General features: G+C 34.7%; 1 protein-coding gene and 1 long non-coding RNA gene across 2 annotated transcripts in view; one reads left to right on the top strand and one right to left on the bottom strand.

The window, feature by feature from the left end:
• Positions 1-12,270, bottom strand: part of LOC141538747 (uncharacterized) — a 38,610-nt gene extending 26,340 nt beyond the window's left edge. Inside the window, exon 1 of the long non-coding RNA XR_012481118.1 lies at positions 12,194-12,270. This is a non-coding gene — a long non-coding RNA (uncharacterized LOC141538747). The remainder of the gene's footprint in view (positions 1-12,193) is intronic.
• Positions 12,271-12,467: 197 nt separating this feature from the next.
• SLC16A3 (solute carrier family 16 member 3) overlaps positions 12,468-21,956 on the top strand; it is a 57,401-nt gene continuing 47,912 nt past the window's right edge. Inside the window, exon 1 of the mRNA XM_074260500.1 lies at positions 12,468-12,605. The gene's annotated coding sequence lies outside the window, so the exon portion shown is untranslated. The remainder of the gene's footprint in view (positions 12,606-21,956) is intronic.

Raw genomic sequence — 21,956 nt, forward strand, 5'->3', positions numbered from 1 at the left:
CATTTTCCCAGCCTGCTGCTTTTTGTTGTGTTGTTATTTTTATTTATTTGGTTATTTTTTCTTCTTCCCTCCCTACACTCCCTTAACCAACATGGCAAGCAATCCGTTGTAAGCTGTAAATGTTATTAAATATATTTCCACAATAATCATGTTGTGAAAGAAAAATTAAAACATAAGGGAAAAACTACAAGAAAGAAAAAACAAAAAATAGTGAAAATAGTACTCTTGGATTTGTATTCATATTCCATAGTTCTTTCTCTAGATGTGGATAGCATTTTTAACATAAATCTTTTGGAATTGTCTTAGATCATTGTATTACTGAAAAGAGTAATCTATCATCATATGGTTGCTATTACTCTATGCAATGTTTTTCCAGTTCTGTTCATTTCACTTAGCATCAGTTCACATAAGTCTTTTCAGATTTTTCTGAAATCTACCTGCTCTCTAACCTGCTTTTTGACATTGGACTTGATAATAGGGTTGAGCCCTGCCACATTTCTGAAGGAAAGGTCTGGGCTGGGCCTGTTGTTGCTTTCTTTGGGGATTATTGAGTGTTTTGTTATTCTAGGAACTTAGAGACCAGTTGGAGACCTCAAAACATTCAGTGTTCCCAAAATGGCCTATCCAGGACAAAGTCTGATTGCTAGCTATCCCGATTGTCTGAACTCTGGTCTCAGCCCCTATTAGTCACCTAGAAAGCTCTACATTCAGGAAGGAGCACTTTTTTGGCCCACCTTACTCTTAGTTTTTCTCCACTTTAACCGCTATAAAGGTTGTTTGTACATAGTTGTTGCAAGTTGTCTCCCCATTAGTGTGTGATATTCTTGAGAGTAGGGACATAATCTTTTTTTTTCTCCTTTGTTTGGTACAATGCCAAACACACTGTAGGCACTTAAAAAAATATTGATTGGTTTTGACTAAATCTTCTTCCACAAAAAGGTTCTTCAGACTTGTAATATTACTTGGGAATTGAGTATCCTACTCTAAGCTAGGAAAAAACGCAGGACAGACAGTTGACATATCTCTCAAGACCTACAGATTGAGTTCAGCATTATTGAAAGGTAAAGGTGAAGATGTCTTCCCAAGACCTTGAAAATCCATTGATGATAACTAGAATCATCAGTATGGTGTTTGCCCCTAGACAGCATTGTACTTGTACTTTTGTTATGCTGTAGAACTCCTCCATTAGGGTCAAAAGGCTTAGTTGAGGAAATGTTCCATTCTTCTGCTACAGTCATTCCTCTCCTCCTCCATGAGATCATGCAGTTCCCAAATTGGCTTAGAAAATCCTTACTATTTTAACAATTCCCCAATCTGCTGTCATATCTATGGTCATATGGTTCCATAGAAAGGTCATCTGAAATATTCTCTTCCGGGAAACTGTGTTTGAGATTCTAATGTCTTTGTCTTTCCCTCTTCAGCTTTCATTCTGTTTCTACCCTATGTCTTTGTTCTTCTTTTCTAATGGTCAAATCCAAGGTCATAGCCCAGGTATTAGAACTAGCCACAAAACATTTAATCATCATTAATGTGATGCTCATGATGATGAGAAGAGAGAGAGAGAGAGAGAGAGAGAGAGAGAGAGAGAGAGAGAGAGAGAGAGAGAGAGAGTGTGTGTGTGTGTGTGTGTGTGTGTGTGTGTGTGTGTGTGTGTGTTTAGAATAAGAGAATATTTAGCTCCAGGTGAATTCACTCCTTATCAAAGAGATAAGCTGCTAGAGGGAATTTACTACCTCCTTAAGAAATACTCAGGGAACTCACCAACCAAATGAAATTTAAAAAGAAATCTATAGACTATAGAGCAAGGCCAGGTAATAAAGAATAAATTAAGATTCTGTGAATAGTGTCAGGAATGATAAAGATTGAGTTTAGATTAGAGAAAACTATTAGGGGATTTTTAGTTTTATTTGAAGTTATAGTTAATTATATTTGGAAGTCCTGGGACCTGTGCTTGAAACAATAATAATTGAAAACAGAGAGAGAGAAGGCAGAACTACTCAACTCTAACTTTGCTTATTTTCTTTCCTGAGAATGACTTTTGATCAGCAAATAGGTAGAAAGGGGAGTCATGATCACAAAAAGTCAGAATGTCTTCAGGAAGAGTCAGTCACACCAGACTAATCTCATTTCCTTTGTTGACTGGCATATTGTGGATATTGTTTATCCTGATTTGAACAAAGTTTTAAAGGAATCTATTTTTTGTGGAGAGATATTGATTGCTTGAGAATACACTCAGAACTACTTGAATGACCAAACTGAAAGAAAGAAGGAAAGAAAAAGAGAGAAAGAAAGAAAGTGAAAGAAAGAAGGAAGGGAGGGAGGAAGGAAGGGAGAGAAGGAAAGAAGAAAGAAAGAAAGGGAGGAAAAAGGAAAAAAGAAAGGAAGAAATGTCTATTGTTAAGAAATTTCTCTTTGGAGACACAAATATTTCCTGGGAGTATTTAGGCTATTTATAAATTCTTTAAAAAAATATACCTTTTAATTGTTTTTTAACAAGATCATATGTCTGATGAGAGAGGAGGAAGAAAAGATTAAGAGGAATAAAAGGGTGGAATATTTTCGTGTGTAGATTAAATAACTCCTATTAAAGAAACAGTAGTTTCTTTAAACTTTAAAGACATAGTAGTCCAAGGAGGAAGGGACTTTAGAGGTCGTCTAGCTCAATGTTTCCATTTTACCGATAAGAAAATTGAGCACCAAAGAGGAAGTTACTTACCCAAGATCTAGCAAATGATGAAGTGGGAGGGGATGATGACTAGAAAGCTACATTTCAAAAAGTTCTAAAATTCTTTCCATTACACAGATCTGCTCAATGACAATATTTAATTATGCTGATCTCTCCTCAAAACTCTTGGTTTGCTGTTGTCCTTCCTTAGCAAAGAGGATCAAAGTGACATCACTATGTTAGAGTCAAGTTACAGGGTGTCAGACTGTGGCAAAGAAAAGGGTCTAACCAGGAGGGAAATTAATTTTAATAGTAGCATATTTAATACTAATACAATATTAAATATTGTTTCTCAGTTTTAGTTTTATGTGTCTGATTCCCTTTGCTGAAATGTCAACCATTTTCTGCTTCCTTGCTGCATGTGTTCTCTAAGGTTTTGACCTGGTCACTTTTTTTCACCATCATGCCATCTTAACCTAGGAGTTTTTTCATTGAGAAACCTCCTTTAAGGTTCAATTAGCCTCAGTCCTCACTAATCAGTACTCTCTGCCTCTTGGATTTGAATAATGGAGCCACAAGTTTCAAAACTTTCACTTAAGGGGAGGACCTGGGAAAACCATCTCTCCAGTTCTTGGTCTACTTTAATGTGATTCATTGATTGGAAAATTTCCAGCATTCCTATGAACCTTGCCTTTATATTTGTATGATAAGCACAGGTTCCAGAGATTGATGAGGAAGGCTTATTTGTTTTTTTTTAAATTAACAATGGTGGTAGATATGATGACGAATAAGCATTGTTTTCTTAGGGGCTGAGACATACATACTCTGGGTCTCAGTTCCTTTTTGCCTGAGAAATTTTTATGTATTATTTAACATGTATCGGACTACCTGCCATCTAGGGAAGGGGATCAGGGGAAGGAGGGAAAAATTTGGAACAGAAAGTTTTGCAAGGATCAATGTTGAAAAATTACCCATGCATATGTTTTGTAAACAAAAAGCTTTAATAAAAAATAAATATTTTTAAAAAGAAATTTTTATGTAGGTATATAAAATAGGTATAGAAATCAAGCACTGATAATTAATGATAATTTCATGACCCACCGTATTCAGTTGCAAGACTCCATATAGGGTCGAGTCACGGTTTTAAAAGCTAGGCTTTGGGGATTGGTTTTCTTTTTTAGTGATTCTTTTAGGCTCTCCCCCTTGAAAAATGATTTTTTTCTTTAAAACAAAGCCCAACAAGGAATTAGAAATTGAGTGGATGCCCATCAGATAGGGGAAGTTGAACAAATTATGGTATATGAATTAATGGAATATTATTGTTCTCTAAGAAATAAATGATGAGAAGGCTGATTTTAGAAAAGCCTTGATAGACATATGAACTGATGCTAAGTGATGTGCATAGAAAAAAGAGAATATTGTACACAGTAACAACAAGATTATGTGATGATCAACTGTGATGAACGTGATTCTTTTCAACAATGAGGTGATTCAAGGAAATTTCAATAGACATACTAGAAAATACTATTTCTATCCAGGGAGAGAGAACTCTGGAGACTGAATGTGGATAAAAGCATAGCATTTTCACCTTTTGCTGTTGAAATTTTTCCTTTTTGATCTGATTTTTTGTGTGCAGTATGACAAATATGGAAATATATTTAGGAGAATTGCACATATTTAATCTATTTCTGTTTGCTTGCTTTCTTGGAGAAGAGGAAAGAGAGAGGGAGAAAAATTTAGAATGCAAGATTTTACAAAAGTGAATGTTGAAAATTATCTTTGCATGTATTTGGAAAAATAAAATACTATTTTAAAAATTAAAGACCAACCCCCGTCCCCCCCTCAAAAAAAAAACCCTAAGCCCAAGAAAATGGTAACTGCCCCATCCATTATGGTTGACTCATTTACGTAGAGAAATCTCAGTAAAATTATTTGTTCTGCCCCAAGAAATAATAAAAATAAATCATCACTTCTCTTGGCTAGCTATGAGCTCCCAATCAGAGAAGTCACATAGGAAAAAAACAATGTTTTAAATCTCCTATATAGTTCCTTCTAATTTCTCCTTCTTAACATCCTTCTTCTCCCTGCTTAAGATCAGTTTGTATTTCTGGCACTCCCTTTTCCTTCTTTGATTAGAGTTTGACACCTGCTCCCCAAGATTTAAAATAAAAACATGTCAATCAGCCAATATGTCCTCAGTTAAGCCTGAGGAGATTAAAGGCACCCTAAGAATGAAACTTTTTGCCTTGCTTGCTATCTATCCTGTTCAATGAGTGTGATTGACTGGTATCTGAAAATATTCTATTTCTGCTGATTTATTGTTTTATGACTAAATAAAACATGTAGCCATAAAAATAGAATCTGGGTTTGAATTGTCATGTGTCCTGTGTCACAAGAATGTTGGCGTCCAACACAGGGCATGTTCATTTGTGCCCAGGCTCTTGGAAGCTAAATACTCGAGCTGAGAAGTCCTGGGTAAGAATGTACTTCTGGAAAGAACATGGGACACAGGCAGAAGGTATAAGTGGCAGGTGCTGAATGATAGGTTGTAACTAGATATTCCTGTCATTTTAAGAGTCAGTGGGTTACTATGCTCTCTCTCTGCCTTTATATTTAGTGCAGAATTGGAGGCAAGGGGAGCAAGGGCAGGATCCTCTCGCTGTGTCCACAGCTGTCATCATTACTATATAAATGAGGGGGTTAGTTTAGGTCGGTGGTGTCAAACTCAAATAGAAAGAGACCTTGATAGGTGCATATTGAATTAGAAGATTACAAGTGAACATTAACTGTATTGTGTTGCATTTTAAATTCATTTTGTTAAACATTTCCCAATTACATCTTAATCTGGTTGGGGCAGCTTTGGGAATTTTACAGGAGAATTTCATATCTCTGGCCTAATGATCTAAGGTTCTAGAAACTAAATCTGTTAAAAATCTGCATTTCTAAATCTAACCTATATAAGATGGATGTACTGTCCAAAACCCAAAAGTTTTGTGTCCACATGGATCTTTCTACTTGCAGACTGTGGAAGATATGAATAAATATCTCTGAAGTCTTCTCTACTCCCTTTAATTCTTGTCAGAAGGGGAAGCAGGAGATTGGTGCCAGGGTAGCTACTTTGATCTCCTCAAGGAGAAGAGGCACTGGGCTAGAACTATATTTATCCATCCCCCTAAATATCATCAATCTAGGAAAAATAATTTTAGGTTCTAACTGTATTCCTGATCACTATACCTTAACGGAAAAGGAATGTCCCAAGCTACACACACACACATCAACCTTTTTCTATCTATGTCTCTTAACTCCCTTTCCACCAAATGCATTTCCACACACATCAAAGAACTCTATTTATCCAAACTCATAGAAACAGAAATTAGAGAATATATATCAAATAATACTCAGAAAATGAACTCCCCCAGTTCAATTAACAATTCCTATATCTCATCGAAGGAAAAATTCCTCAAAATCTCCCATGCAGTAAGTTACAGATAGAGACTTGATTGAGATGCCAGCTCTTTTACGTGTTGACTTCTCTGCAAGAATCTTTCTCTCCTTTTAGGGACCTGAAGTGAGTTTGGAACCACAAAACTGGAAGCCAGGAGACCAAGGTCTCTCTTCTCCCTCAATATCTTGCTAATTTCCCTTTCATACAGACAGAGAGAATTGAGTGATTAGTCTCTCCCAATCAGTAGAATTTCCTGCAAATAGGCTTTGAATTGAGGGTTACATCCACAATTTCCTTTTTTTTTTTTTTTAATTTGTTAATTTTATAATTATAATTTTTTTTGACAGTACATATGCATGCATAATTTTTTTTTTACAACAATATCCCTTGTATTCACTTTTCCAAATTTTCCCCTCCCTCCCTCTACTCCCTCCCCTAGATGACAGGCAATCCCATATATAATAAATGTTACAGTATATCCTAAGTACAATGTATGTGTGTAAAACCAAATTTCTTGTTGCACGGTAAGAATTGGATTTGGAAGGTATAAGTAACCTGGGTAGAAAGACAATAGTGCAAACATTTTACACTCCTTTCCCAGTGTTCCTTCTCTGAGTGTAGCTGTTTCTGTCTATCGTTGATCAACTGGAACTGAATTGGATCTTTTCTATGTTGAAGATATCCACTTCAATTAGAATATATCTTCATACAATATCGTTGTTGAAGTGCATAGTGATCTCCTAGTTCTGCTCATTTCATTCAGCATCAGTTGATCTAAGTCTCTCCAAGCCTCTCTGTATTCCTCCTGCTGGTCATTTCTTATAGAACAATAATATTCCATAACATTCATATACCATAATTTACCCAACCATTCTCCAATTGATGGACATCTGTTCATTTTCCAGTTTCTAGTCACTACAAAAAGGGCTGCCACAAACATTTTGGCACATGTGGGTCCCTTTCCCTTCTTTAGTATTTCCTTGGGGTATAAGCCCAGTAGTAGTACTGCTGGATCAAAGGGTATGCACATTTTGATAACTTTTTGGGCATAATTCCAGGTTGCTCTCCAGAATGGCTGGATTCTTTCACAGCTCCACCAACAATGTATTAGTGTCCCAGTTTTCCCACTTCCCCTTCAACATTCATCATTATTTTTTCCTGTCATCTTAGCCAATCTGACAGGTGTGTAGTGGTATCTCAGAGTTGTCTTAATTTGCATTTCTCTGATCAGTAGTGATTTGGAACATTCTTTCATATGATTGGAAATAGTTTCAATTTCATCATCTGAAAATTGTCTGTTCATATCCTTTGACCATTTATCAATTGGATAATGGTTTGGTTTCTTATAAATTAGAGTCAATTCTCTGTATATTTTGGAAATGAGGCCTTTATCAGAACCTTTAACTATAAAAATATTTTCCCAATTTGTTACTTCCCTTCTAATCTTGTTTGCATTAGTTTTGTTTGTGCAGAAACTTTTTAATTTGATGTAATCAAAATCTTCTATTTTGTGATCAATAATGATCTCTAGTTCTCCTTTGGACACAAATTCCTTCCTCCTCCACAAGTCTGAGAGGTAGACTATCCTCTGTTTCTCTAATCTGTTTATGATCTCATTCTTTATGCCTAAATCATGAACCCATTTTGATCTTATCTTGGTATATGGTGTTAAGTGTGGGTACATCCATAATTTCCTAATCAACTTATAAATTCAACAAACTTCTATTAAATACTTAATATGTACAAAAGTTTTACTGAGTAGATAAGCTGAAAAAATATGCAATATACTTAACAATTGGGATCCTTAATTTGGGAGGGAAGTTCATGAACTTGAAAAGGAAGTACACACACACACACACACACACACACACACACACACACACACACAATCTATAAGCTTTATTCTTCTGCTTTCTTTTGTTTTAGAACACAGATGGTCATGCCCCCCCTGACTTCTCATGAAGAGAGATGAAAAACACCAAAAGGAAGTAGGGAGTCAAAGCCAGATATTGTTGGCAGGTTTCCTCTGGGCTGAAGGGTCTTACTAGAAATAGGCATGTACAAACCCATCAGCATGGGAGGCTTTACACAAGCATATAGCAATAATGCACAGGCTGTTGTTGATGGTTCTCCCCACAGCTGGTACAGGCTCAATGTGGTGTAACAAACATGAATTGTACATGCAAGTAGTGATATAACAAACAATATGAATTTGCTAAAGTGTCAGATGGAAGAAACCATTCACTAAGCACTTTATGACTAGACGTTAGGCACTATGCTAAGTGTTGGAGATACAAATACAAGGAAAAAACCAAGACTCTTCCTGATCTCAGGTACTTATATTTTAATGGAGGAAGGCAAAATTCAAGTTAACAAGCATTAATTCATTAGTTATTTAATTAATTTTTAAAATTAAAGCCTTTTTAAAAAACATATATGTGGACAATTCTTCAACATTACCTGTTGTAAAACCCTGTGTTCTAATTTTCCCCCTTTCCTAATGCCCTCCTGGTAGAAATACATGTTAAATACAATATATGTATACATATTTAAATAATTATCGTGCTGCACAAGAAAAAAAGAGAAGCAAAACAAAATGCAAATAAACAACAAAAACAGTGAAAATACTATGTTACGAACCACCCTCAGTTCCCACAGTCCTCTCTCTGGGTGTAGATGGCTCTCTTCATCACTGCACAAGTGGAACTGTTTGAATCATCTCATTGTTGAAGAGTCACATCCATCAGAACTGATCATCCTATAATCTTATTGTTGCTATATTTAATGATCTCCTGGTTCTGCTCATTTCACTCAGCATCAGTTCATGTAAGTCTCTCTAGACCTCTCTGAAATCATCCTGCTGGTCATTTCTTACAGAACAATAATATTCCATAATATTCATATACCACAATTTATTCAGCCCATCAGTTGGATGGGCATCCATTCAGTTTCCAGTTTCTGGCCACTACAAAGAGGGCTGCGACAAACATTCTTGCACATACAGGTCTCTTTTTCCTTCTTTAAGATCTCTTTGAGATATAAGCCCAGTAGTAACACTGCTGGCCCAAAGGGTATGCACAGTTTGATAACTTTTTGAGCATAGTTCCAAATTGCTCTCCAGAATGGCTGGATCGGTTTCACAGTTCCACCAACAATTCATCACTGTCCCAGATTTCTCATATTCCCTCCAACATTTGTCATTTTCTTTTCCTGTCACCTTAGCCAAACTGACAGGTGTATAGGGATATCTCAGAGTTGTTTTTATTTGCATTTCTCTGATAAATAGTGATTTGGAACATCTTTTCATATGACTAGAAATATTTTCAATTTCTTCATTTGAAAATTGGCTGTTCACATCCTTTGACTATTTATCAATTGGAGAATGGCTTAAATTCTTATAAATTTGAGTTAATTCTCTCTATTTTAGAAATGAGGCCTTTATCAGAATCTTTGAATGTAAAAATGTTTTCCCAGTTTATTGCTTCCCTTCTAATCTTGTCTATATTAGTTTTATTTGTACAAAAACTTTCTAACTTTATATAATCAAAATTATCTATTTTGTGGTCAATAATGATCTCTAGTTCTTCTTTGGTCACAAATGCCTTCTTCCTCCACAGATCTGAGAAGTAAACTATCCTATGTTCTTCTAATTTGTTTATAATATTGTTTTTTATGTCAAGATTATGAACCCATTTTAACCTTATCTTGGTATACCATGTTAAGTGTGGGTCTATACCTACTTTCTGCCATATTAGTTTCTAATTTTCCTAGCAATATTTGTCAAATAGTGAATTCTTATCCCAAAAGCTGGGGTCTTGAGGTTTGTCAAGCACTAGATTGCTATAATAATTGACTATTTTGTCCTGTGAACCTAACCTATTCCACTGATTGACTATTCTATTTATAGCTTTTTGTTTACAAGATATATGCATGGGTAATCTTTCAGCATTGACCTTTGCAAAACCTGTTCCAACTTTTCCCCTCCTTCCCTCCACCCCCTCCCTTAGATGGCAGATAGACTAATACATGTTAAATATGTTAAACACAATATATGTATACATATCCATATAGTTATTTTGCTGCACAAGAAAAATCAGACTTAGAAATAAGGTAAAAATAACCTGAGAAGGAAATCAAAAATGCAAGCAGACAAAAACAGAAGGAGTGGAAATGCTATGTTGTGGTTCAAACTCATTTCCCAGAGTTCTTTCGTTTTGAGTGTAGCTGGTTCTTTTCATTATTGAACAAATGGAACTGATTTGGTGTGGATTATTTCTAATAGTTTTTAGTTGATTCTCTAGAGTCAACAAATATTTAAGTGTTTACTATATTTACTATGTTAATATAATAAGGAAATTATATTCTAATGGGGAAGACAATACAAAAATAACTTGAAAACAAGGGGATGTATAAAGAAAGTATATGTATAAATGTATAAAGATCTGATAGTTGAAGAAGTTTAGGAGATTCAGGAATGTAGCCATGGTTTGCTTTTTGTATCCTCCTTAAAAAGGTGATTGTGGAAGGGATCTGCCAATCAGCATCTTCACACACTGAGAGTCCTTTTAGTGTAGAAAGAAGTCCAAGAAGTTGTGGAGTGGGCTTCCAGGATGAAGAGATTTCTGGGGCATTATAGATAAAGACTGGGAGAGGTAGGAGTGTGCCCTGCTGTTTTGCTTACAAAATTCAATTTGATTAATGGGACATCTTACCCAGAAAATTTCCATTTTCCTTCCATACCTACTGATTAGTTAGGGCTTTATTATCTTAATTTCATTCAAATGACAAGAATATTGCACAAACATGGCAAGAACTGGGCTAACAGTTTTGTAAAGTACAATGTCTGAAAGATTAATAATAGAAAAAAATCACACACACACACACACACACACACACACACACACACACACACACACGGAAATATAAAGATAAAATCCAGTCTTCTCTTTTCCAAGGGTGGTTGGGAAGTCGGATGACTAGTACACGATAGAGAAACATAAGGATTATAAAACATAGATAGTAATGGAGATACAAAATGCTCTGAAAATCTTTGAGGAGAGAATAGTTAGCAAATTTGGTTATGGTGATTGTAGATGAAAGAAGTCAATTAGGTGGCAATAATTAGGTGGGATAATATAGTGGATCTAGAATAAGGAAGACCTGAGCTTAAATCTAATCTTTTAAAAAATTTTTAAATTTTTTTTTATTAAAGTTTTCTATTTACAAAACATATGCATGGGTAATTTTTCAACACTGACCCTTGCAAAACTTTCTGTTCCAAATTTTCCCCTTCTTCCCCCCATCCCCTGCTCTAGATGGCAGGTAGTCCAGACATGTATTTATTTAATACCTTGGACAAGCCCATCTTCTGTCTGTCTTAATTTCCTCTTGTGTGAAATGGATTTAATAACAGCATCTACCTCCCAGGGTTGTTGTGAAGATCAAATTAAATAATAATTATAAAGTGCTTACTCCATTGCCTGGTACATACTAAGTGCTATAAAAATGTTAGCTATTATCATTATTATAGGGGGCCATTGAAGATTTTTGAGCAAGTGAATGATATAGTTAGATCTGAACTTTGGAAAATTATTTTAGCAGCTGTCTAATAGATATATTGGAGAAAGAGACAGAAGACAGGAAGACCAATTTTGGAGGCTATTATAAATAGTCCAGGTGAAAGGTGATGAAAGTTGGAAGTAGTATGGCGGCTGTTTGAGAAGAAGAAGAGGGAATAGATGCTAGAGGGATGTTGGAAGTAGAATCAAGAAGCTTTGGAAACTGATTGGCTATGGTGGATAAGGGAGGGGTCCAAGTTGTGGATTTAAACTTGGGTGTCTGTGAGAAGTGTGGATGAGGAGTGAGTTTAGGAATTCAATGTTGGGCATGTCATATTTAAAGCATGGATAAGATCTCCAAGTAATGTCCAGTTTGCAGTTGGAGATGTGGGACCAGAATAAAGAAGAGAGACAATTGGGAATTATTTACTGACCACTGAATTCTGTGTTATTAAAACAATCCACAATAGAGACTACCCTGAGGCACATGTCTAGATAGATGATCTCAGGTCCCAGACCACTTACCTTGAGGCCTGTGCTTCCTTCCATGATGTTTCTCTGATGAATTCCTTCTTCCACATGGCCCTTTCCCAATGTCATTGTGATGGAGTTTTGTGGCAGGCAGAATGTAGGATGATGAGGCACACAAAGTAAGAATTTGGTGTGGTTGGGATGGCATGGGTTAGATATAATTTGTTGGCATATATGTGCATCTTCCCATTTTCTGCCAATGGAATCTGAAGCCCAAGAACCATAGCAAAAAGAACCTATAGCATTACTATGACAACAGCCAGTCTTTAGACCCTTGGAAGTGATTGCCGTGTTGGAGCTCAAACATAATAGTGGGTAGTCCTTCCATTAAGAACAAGAGGAACATAAGGAGAAGTGAGGTCAAAAATATCGTAACTACTTCTGTGGACCCAGTTTTAGAAAAAAGGTACTATTTCATTCCCTTATATATGATTGTAATTTTTGGAGATGGAGAGCCAGCCCCTTCCAAGTTGCTGCCATGGCAGTAGCTAAAGGGGCAAAATACTCGTAACTAGAAAACAGGAGGAGGTAAGAGAAAAGTATTACATATTTATTAAGTGCCTACTATGTGCCAGGCATTTTGCTAACCAATTAACAAATATTTCATTTTATCTTCATAGAAAACTTAGGAGGTAGGTACTATTTATCATCCCCCATTTTACAGTTAAACAAGCTGAAGTAGACAGCTATTAAATGAGCTCTCCAGGGACACATAATTAGTGTTTGAGCTAGCTTTGAATGCAAATCTTCTTGACTCCAGGACCAGTGCTCTTATCTACTGGGCCACCTGGCTGAATACAAAAAGGGAAAAAGTGAAAAGTATCAGAGGATGATATGGAAAAGAAAGAGGAATATCAGCTCTTTCCCTAATTCTAACCCTCCCCTCTCCTACCTTCAAATTCTCTAGTTGTCATCTGAGAGAGTTTGATCCTGAAGTATAAACTGTGTGTCAGATTGATGACATTTGTGACTTGGTCTGTTAAATTTTCCCCAAGAAAGCCTGTGACCTTAAGCCCAAGAAAAGGAATGAGAAAGCAGCATTCCCTCATCTGTAGCAATTGCCTTGGTTTGACCTGGGGATTTCTATTTAAAAAAAGACAAACTAAAACAACTTATTCTGTTAATAGAAATACCAGCTTCTACCTTATATTATACATATTTATTCTATTCATATGTTTATGAATATATGAAAACACATATTTAGGTGTAATATGCATAGATAAATATATTGAATTTAATCACATGTTTATGAATATATGCAAACACATACAAGTAATATGCACATATAAACACATTTGTTTTATTAATATATCTATGAATATATGTAAATGTGCACATATGTATACTTTTAAATTATAAAAGATATAAATATACATACTTATTCTATTATTGTGCATTCTGTTCTTTCCTCTGTCCTACCCCTCATTCCCGTTAGACTATCAGCTTCTAAGTAGGCAGAATTAATGTGACATTTTAAAAATGTTTGGTTTTTCCACAATTACACAGAAAAACAATTTTAAACATTTATAGTTTTTTCTTTAAAGTTTTGAGTTTCAAATTCTGCTCCTTCTCTCTCTTCTCTATTTCCCTCTCTGAGAAGCTAAGCATTTTGATATGGATTACACATGTGTAATCATATAAAACATTTCTACATTTAGTCATTTTGTGGAAGAAAACTGTAACTTAAAAGAGAAAAAGAAAAAAAAAAGTAAAAAATAACATGCTTCAAGCTATCAACAAATTCATACAAGTCTTTCCAGGTTTTTCTGAAATAATCTTGCCCTTTCTTTTTTTGTTTTTGTTTTGTTTGTTTGTTTGTTTTTTTGCTGAGGCAATTGCCCAGGGTCACATTGCTAGGAAGTGTTAAGTGTCTGAGTTCAGATTTGAACTCAGGTCCTCCTGACTTCAGGGCTGGTGTTCTACACTGCATCACCTAGCTCTGCCCCCTGCTCTTTATTTCTTATAATACAATAATATTCCAATACAATCCCATACCATAACTTTTTCAGTCATTCCCCAATTGATAGACATCCCTTCAGTTTCCAATTCTTAGCCACTACAAAAACATCTCTATAAATATATTTGTACAAATAAATCCCCCATTCCCTCCAATTTTTTTTTCTCTTTGGGATACTGACCCAGTAACCGTATGTTGAATCAAAGGGTATTCCTGGTCTTATAGCCCTTTGGCATAATTTCCAAAAGCTTTTCAGAATAGTTGCATTAGTTTACAACGTTACTAACTCAGTGCTTCAGTTTTCCCATATAAACATTTATCATTTTCCATTTCTGACATATTAGCCAATACGATGAGTGTGAGGTAGGAATTTTAATTGGCATTTCTCTAATCATTGTTTCAATTAACTATAGATAACGTTGATTTCTTTGTCTGAAAATGGCCTATTCATATTCTTTGAAAATTTAACACTTTAAGGAAATAATGTGATTTTTTTATTAAAGCTTTTTATTTTCAAAACATACACATGGATAATTTTTCAACATTGATCCTTGCAAAACCTTGTGTTCCAAATTTTCCCCTTTCCCCTTATCCCCTCCCTTAGATGGCAAGCAATCCAATAGATGTTAAATATGTTAAATCCAATATTTGTATACATATTTATACAATAATCTTGTTGCACAAGAAAAATCACACCAAAAAGGGGAAAAATGAGAAAGACAACAAAATACAAGCAAATAACAACCAAAAAGAGTGAGAATGCTATGCTGTGGTGCACACTAAGTTCCCATAGTCCTCTCTCTGGATGTATAGATGGCTCTCTCCATCAGAACATCATTGGAACTGGCCTGAATCATCTCATTGTTGAAATGAGCCAAGTCCATCAAAATTGATCATCATATAATCTTCTTGTTGCTGTGTACAATAATCTCTTGGTTCTGCTCATTTCACTCCATGTAAGTCTTTCTAGGCCTCTCTGAAATTATCCTGCTGATCATTTCTTATAGAACAATAATACAATGTGATAGTTAAAATATATATATATTTATATATATATTTCCAGCCCTCTAGTTCAAAACATGTATAGATATTCTGTGACTGTTTATATACATGGAAAAAAGAAACAGTAAGTGCTTCCCAGAGCATACTACTTAATAATATGAATTCCTTGTATGTCCATGTTTATCTTTACATATATGGATCAAAGAAGGATCTAGGATTGGTAAAAAACAAACAAACAAACAAACAAACAAAAAAACCCAAAAACTCCCCAAAAACCATTTTATTGTCTCAAGATGAATATTGATATCACTAAGAAGCATGAAAATTTGTGACAGATGTGTACCAAAAAGACCCTACCAACTCAAGCTGCATATTTGCAGAATATGTAGAAGGCCTTTGTTAGATTTCCTTTCTGTCTCTGGAAGGATATAATAAAAACTTATATCTTAATGGCTATTTGCCATTTCACCAGGTATATATAAACATATGTATATTTAATTGTTAAATGTTTATAAAAATAGTTAATTAATTCATATATTTAAGAATAAAATAAATATTTACTTAGCCAGAAATCAAATTTTTGTAAAGCAAATTATTTTTCATTATATGAAGTCTTTGCCAGGATTTATTCTTATCAAGATAAAGACTTTGAGAGCAAGCTTCTAAAGGAAATGTTGACTTTGCCACGTAATGAAAAGTCTAGAACTATTCCTAACCTTTCACAAGTAAATTCACAATCTGAACATTTTAACCTTTATTTTGTTTTTAGAGACATTTAGAGTTAAATGACTTGCCCAGGGTCACACAGCTAATGTGTCTAAGGTCATATTTGAATTCAGGTCCTCTTGACTTTAGGACTGGTGCTCTATCCTCCGGATCATCTAGCTCCCCCCCCCCCCATTTTAACCTTTAATCACAATCTCTTGAACATTTTGAGAACTCTGGGATGAAGAGAAAAGGTAATGGTGCAGGTATTCATCATTAGAGAATTTCTCATTTGAGAGAAAAGCTGAAAAAATCCTACCAGATAGCCACAACTTTAATTCAGAAAAGCTAAAATGGAAACTAAAGGTAGTATAATGCTAGAGCCAAGACTTTACCAAGGAGACAGAATTTTGTTGAGAAATCTGGAATTTGAGGAATGCATAAACTATCTTACAAAAGGGGTGGAATATAAAACATTAAGTGCTTTCCATTGGAAATGGAAATGCTAAATGCTGAGGATAAAAACAGAATTAAACTTTCACGGGAATCACTTAACTGTGAGTTACATAAAGGGGGGGGGGGTTCATGGTTTATATTAATTCATGGCAGATGGGAAAACCAGTTAATACTTATAATACTTATGCCCAGAGGATTTGGGTGTTGGGGACGGATGGTCAATAACTTACCAAGAGCATGTTTGTTGTTGAAAGTGGAATGAGGTGCTAGAATATCTATAGCAAGGGAGGCATTTGGAGGGTTTAGCAACAAATTGGCAGTGAGCATCCTGAATCTGGTGGGAAATTAGCAGTTGGGCAATAGGGGTCAGTTAGGGAAAGGAAAAATCAGTGACTCCTCTTAGGGGTAGCAAGTTTGCAGGTCTTAGATCATTGGTGGTAGCAATAATAGGTGAAATTTTTTGCTCCCTGCATGGGACCAATAGAACTGATCAGTTGCTGGGGGGGGGGGGGGAGGGAGAGGAAGAGGGAAAGGTCCTCATATCCCTGAAGGTAGTAGTGGATGATCAAGAAAAGCTAAATAAACTAGGTAGAGTTTGAGAAACTGTATAACTTGCCTATTTACAAAATAGCCCCAGAAAATAGGGAGGGCCCTATCAAGACTGCTCACCATAACTATCTGTTGATTATGGAAAGGTTGGATTTTCCAATGAGCATGTGGAAAAATGATGGAAACTCACCTCAGCAAATGCTGATTAAGAGAGACTATCCATCTGTGAACTCTGTGAACCAAAGAGTCTGAAAATGATGTTTCTAGTGAGATATCATCATAGGACAAAAGAACTGAACTAAGAAGCAACTATGAGTAGTTTTAGAACTATAGTAGTTATAGAACAATAATATTCCATAACATTCATTGTAGAATCATAAATTAGTCTCCTCTCTGGTCTGAATGATCTAGTTCCTTTATCATTGGCTGACTTTTCTGTTCCTTTTCTGTGCTAGTAGATGATGTAAGCTAACATTAGGACCACTATAGACTTGTCCAGTTAGATATGGGTTACATCTGTATTGTAAGAGTCTCTATAATAGCAATTCTTGTTAAGAATTGAGTAATTTAGCTCTTCTCAACAATACAATGTTCCAAGACAATTCCAAAGGACCTACGATGAAAAATGCTATCCACATTCAAAGAAAGAACTGATGGAATCTGGATGTGAATCAGGGAATACTATTTTCACTTTCTTTCTTGTTTTCATATTTTTTTTCCCCTTTTGGTCAGTTTCTTCTTTCACAATATGATTAATATGGAAATATGCTTTACATGATAAGTTTATGTTTATTTCATTATGTGTTATGTTCAAACAAGAGCAGTGACTATCAATTGTTTTGCTCATTTTATTTACATATATTCTAATTATTATTATAGTTATTATATTGTGTAATATATTATCATAATTGTCATAGTTTTGTCATTTTAAAAATATGGGCCTATTGATACAGCTATTGTTATAGCTAAGTGTAAATTTTTGGTCGTAGGGCAGAAACAAAGCAAGAACAGGAAAAGATATTTGCCAAGGGCACAAATCAATGCTTTTTCAATTTTTTTTTAAAGCCAGGAGCAAATAACTAACTACATTTATATGAATGTATTGTATAAACAATCAATTCAAAAAACTGAGAAGACATAAAGTTTGGTGTTGAAATTTAACAAAACTCCCCCAACCAAAAATTAAACTTGAAATACAAAAATTAAAAGGAGAAATCAATAATATTGAAAGTAAAAAAACTATTGAATTAATAAATAAAACCAAGAGTTGGTTTTATGAAAAAGCCAATAAAATAGATAAACCTTTGGTAAATTTGATCAAAAAAAAGAAAGAGGAAAATCAAATTGATAGTCTTACAAATGAAAAGGGGGATCTTTCCACCAATGAAGAGGAAATTAGAGAAATAATAAGGAGTTACTTTGCCCAACTTTATGCCAATAAATTTGATAATTTAAGTGAAATGGATGACTTCCTCCAAAAATATAGGCTCCCTAGATTAACAGAGGAGGAGATAAATTGCTTAAATAGTCCCATTTCAGAAAAAGAAATAGAACAAGCTATTAATCAACTCCCCAGGAAAAAATCCCCAGGGCCAGATGGATTCACATGTGAATTCTACCAAACATTTAAAGAACAATTAGTCCCAATGTTATATAAATTATTTGAAAAAATAGGGGATGAAGAAGTCCTACCAAACTCCTTTTATGACACAGACATGGTACTGATACCTAAACCAGGTAGATCGAAAACTGAGAAAGAAAATTATAGACCAATCTCCTTAATGAGATTGTGACTCTCATACTGAAATCTTAAATAAGATATTAGCAAAAAGACTTCAGAAAATCATCTCCAGGATAATACACTATGATCAAGTAGGATTTATTCCAGGAATGCAGGGCTGGTTTAATATTAGGAAAACTATTAATATAATTGACCATATTAATAATCAAATTAATAAGAACCATATGATCATCTCAATAGATGCAGAAAAAGCATTTGACAAAATCCAACATCCATTCCTACTAAAAACTCTTGAGAGTATAGGAATAAATGGACTATTCCTTAGAAAAATCAGGAGCATATATTTAAGACCTTCAGTAAGCATAATATGCAATAGAAATAAACTGCAACCTTTCCCAGTAAGATCAGGAGTGAAACAAGGTTGCCCACTATCACCATTACTATTCAATATAGTACTAGAAACGCTAGCCTCGGCAATAAGAGCCAAGAAAGAGATTCAAGGAATTAGAGTAGGAAATGAAGAAATCAAATTGTCACTTTTCGCAGATGACATGATGGTATACTTAGAGAACCCCAAAGACTCTGCTAAAAAGCTACTAGAAATAATTCAAAATTTCAGCAAAGTGGCAGGATACAAAATAAATCCACATAAATCCTCGGCATTTTTATATATCACTAACAAAATGCAACAGCAAGAGATACAAAGAGAAATTCCATTCCAAACAAATGTTGAGAGTATAAAGTATTTGGGAATCCATCTACCAAAGAAAAGTCAGGAATTATATGAGAAAAATTACAAAACACTTGCCACAAAAATAAAATCAGATTTAAATAATTGGAAAGACATTCAGTGCTCTTGGATAGGACGAGCGAATATAATAAAGATGACAATACTCCCCAAACTAATCTATTTATTTAGTGCTATACCAATCAGACTCCCAAGAAACTATTTCAATGACCTAGAAAAAATAACAACAAAATTCATATGGAAGAATAAAAGGTCGAGAATTGCAAGGGAACTAATGAAAAAAAAACTCAGAGGAAGGTGGTCTAAGTGTACCTGATCTAAAGCTATATTATATAGCAGCAGTCACCAAAACCATTTGGTATTGGCTAAGAAATAGACCGGTAGATCAGTGGAACAGATTAGATACAAAGGACAAAAAAGGATACATATATAGCAACCTAATCTTTGACAAACCCAAAGATACCAACATTAGGGATAAAAATTCATTATTTGGAAAAAACTGTTGGGAAAACTGGAAATTAGTATGGCAGAAATTAGATATGGATCCACACTTAACACCATATACCAAGATAAGATCAAAATGGGTCCATGATTTAGGCATAAAGAGGGAGATAATAAATAGATTAGAGGAACAGAGGATAATCTACCTCTCAGACTTGTGGAGGAGGAAGGAATTTATGACCAGAGGAGAACTAGAGATCATTATTGATCACAAAATAGAAGATTTTGATTACATCAAACTAAAAAGTTTCTGTACAAATAATACTAATGCAAACAAGATTAGAAGGGAAGTAACAAATTGGGAAAATATTTTTAAAAACAAAGGTTCTGACAAAGGTCTCATTTCCAAAATATATAGAGAACTGACCCTAATTTATAAGAAACCGAACCATTCTCCAATTGATAAATGGTCAAAGGATATGAACAGACAATTCTCAGAGGAAGAAATTGAAATTATATCCACTCACATGAAAGAGTGTTCCAAATCACTACTGATCAGAGAAATGCAAATTAAGACCACTCTGAGATACCACTACACACCTGTCAGATTGGCTAAGATGACAGGAACAAATAATGATGAATGTTGGAGGGGATGTGGGGAAACTGGGACACTAATACATTGCTGGTGGAGTTGCGAAAGAATCCAGCCATTCTGGAGAGCAATCTGGAATTATGCCCAAAAAGTTATCAAACTGTGCATACCCTTTGACCCAGCAGCGCTACTACTGGGATTATATCCCAAAGAAATACTAAAGAGCGGAAAGAGACATATATGTGCCAAAATGTTTGTGGCAGCTCTTTTTGTAGTAGCTAGAAACTGGAAGATGAATGGATGTCCATCAGTTGGAGAATGGTTGGGTAAATTATGGTATATGAAGGTTATGGAATATTATTGCTCTGTAAGAAATGACCAGCAGGAGGAATACAGAGAGGCCTGGAGAGACTTACATCAACTGATGCTGAGTGAAATGAGCAGAACCAGAAGATCACTGTACACTTCAACAACAATACTGTATGAGGATGTATTCTGATGGAAGTGGAAATCTTCAACATAAAGAAGATCCAACTCACTTCCAGTTGATCAATGATGGACAGAGGTAACTACACCCAGAGAAGAAACACTGGGAAGTGAATGTAAATTGTTAGCACTAATATCTGTCTGCCCAGGTTGCATGTACCTTCGGATTCTAATGTTTATTGTGCAACAAGAAAATGATATTCACACACATGTATTGTACCTAGACTATATTGTAACACATGTAAAATGTATGGGATTGCCTGTCATCGGGGGGAGGGAGTAAAAGGGGGGGGATAATTTGGAAAAATGAATACAAGGGATAATATTATAAAAATATATATATAATAAAAAATTAAAAAAAAAAGCAAGAATTCTCAACTCTAAAAAAAAAAAAAAGAAATTTAACAAAACTATAAGCTGATCTGACTCATTCAATGTTATATCATTCATAATCTTCATGGTATAGTAATAGTAATTAGTAATTAGGCACAATAAACAGAAAGTACAGTTTTTCAATCAAATGATTGCCAGTATAACATAGCAAGAGTTATTAATCTTTATTGTGTCCTTGGACCCCTTTGTCAGTTGATAAAGCCTATTGACTCTTCAGAATGAGTTTAACTGCATAAAAGGGAATATATAGGATCATAAAGAAAAACAGTTATACAGAAAAAATCAGCATATGTTTTTAGAAAATGTATGATCAAAATGTAAGATCTATCAAAAATATTGTCAGATACACCAAAATATATTTTATCAAATACCAAAATATGTTATTATCAAAATGCATTTTTAGAAAACAAGTTCATAGACCCCCAAGCCAAGAACCCTATAAATTATATAAACACACATTTTTAGTTAGTTTTTTAAATTCTTCCTCTAATATCTATAATTAGTACCAAAGGTTTTATCATCCGACATTTCATTTAATCATTATTACACACATGCAAACACTTATCTGACTCCACAACAGTTGAAGTTACAATATCCTTCTATGGCTTACCCCATTATGTTCCTGTGTTCTTCCTATATATACCATTCTGCCAGATGTTTCCTGCTTTCCTTTCATTCCTTACTGTA

This window comes from Sminthopsis crassicaudata, chromosome 4 (assembly GCF_048593235.1).
Source record: "Sminthopsis crassicaudata isolate SCR6 chromosome 4, ASM4859323v1, whole genome shotgun sequence".
Classification (NCBI taxonomy): domain Eukaryota; kingdom Metazoa; phylum Chordata; class Mammalia; order Dasyuromorphia; family Dasyuridae; genus Sminthopsis; species Sminthopsis crassicaudata.